This window comes from Bubalus kerabau, chromosome 7 (assembly GCF_029407905.1).
Source record: "Bubalus kerabau isolate K-KA32 ecotype Philippines breed swamp buffalo chromosome 7, PCC_UOA_SB_1v2, whole genome shotgun sequence".
NCBI classification, from domain to species: Eukaryota; Metazoa; Chordata; class Mammalia; order Artiodactyla; family Bovidae; genus Bubalus; species Bubalus kerabau.
The window spans coordinates 46,272,720-46,273,864 of NC_073630.1; the positions used below are offsets into that span (position 1 = coordinate 46,272,720).

Genomic DNA, 1,145 nt, shown 5'->3' on the forward strand with positions numbered 1-1,145 from the left:
ATGTGTGGAGGATTTGTTTTGTGTTAAACTGGCTAAGTTGGAGCTATGTTTCCAGAATTTCCTTTCTGGTATGTAGCCCTGCATGGGTCATAATAGATTTACATATTAATTTTATCTTATCTTTAATTGTGAGTATAAATACATAACATTAAATTAACCATCTTAATTTTTTTTTTTTTTGCTTCAAGAAGCTTTATTGTTTCCATTTGCTCCAAGGCTTGAGAGAGTTTTCCAGTGTGTTAAATAGCTGCCCAGTGGCAGCAGATAGGGGGTTAGGCACAAGCTCTGATGTTAGTGGGGCTCCTCAAAGGCCACTGGGCCCCAGGGGCTCCTGATCATGCTTGAGGGTGCTTTCAAAGAGATATTCACCCAGTCCAGCCTGGGGAGCAGCCAGCCTGTGGAGGTTGGTCAGGTGGTAACTCATCAATTTCACCTCCTTGTCTAGGAAGTGGCTCTTCAGGAAGTCACAGAGGTGGGGGTCTGTGCGGGCAGAGCGTAGGCCATGCAGATTCAAAAGACCTGGCTCAGGGTCTTCTCCATGAGAAGGATGGCTTCCATGGTATCCTGGGTTTTACCCCACTTATCTTGAGATGGCTTTTGCATGGCCAGAAAGAGGGCACAGCTGCTGCGCTGGTCTTGTATTTTCAAGAGAAGCTCCATACCCTTGAACTTCTCCTTGGCCAATTTGCACAAAAAAGTGGTCCACACCCTCCAGAGTCACATCATCGTGGTTGAAATAGAAGCCCAGAGAGAGGCAGGTGTAGAAAGCCCTCAAACGAATGTTGACAGTGGCCTCACCTTGGTGGAATAATTCTGATGAATTTGGGAGCTCATAGTTGATCAGTAATAAGGAGTTAAGCTCAAAAAATGGTGTTGGCTGGTCCCAGTGATCTTGGACAGCTGAGTGGCTGATTTCAAATGTTGCAGCTAGAAAAAAGTTGGAGGGTGGTTGGAGGCTGGAGCAGGAGGCATCCCTGTGTCTGTTCTGACCAAGCACTGTTGAAGCAAGATATGAAGCAAGAGACAGACCTCCAAGTGCACTGCCCATCTTAAGCTTTTTTTAAGTGTACAGTTCAGCAGTGGTAAGTACAGATCTTCCTCCACTTATGATGGGCTTAACATCCCTGTAAACCCTAATCTAAATT

At 45.5% G+C, this 1,145-nt stretch overlaps 1 pseudogene; it reads right to left on the bottom strand.

The window, feature by feature from the left end:
- Positions 1–304: 304 nt before the first annotated feature.
- Positions 305–834, bottom strand: LOC129657407 (ferritin light chain-like; annotated as a pseudogene).
- Positions 835–1,145: the final 311 nt, after the last annotated feature.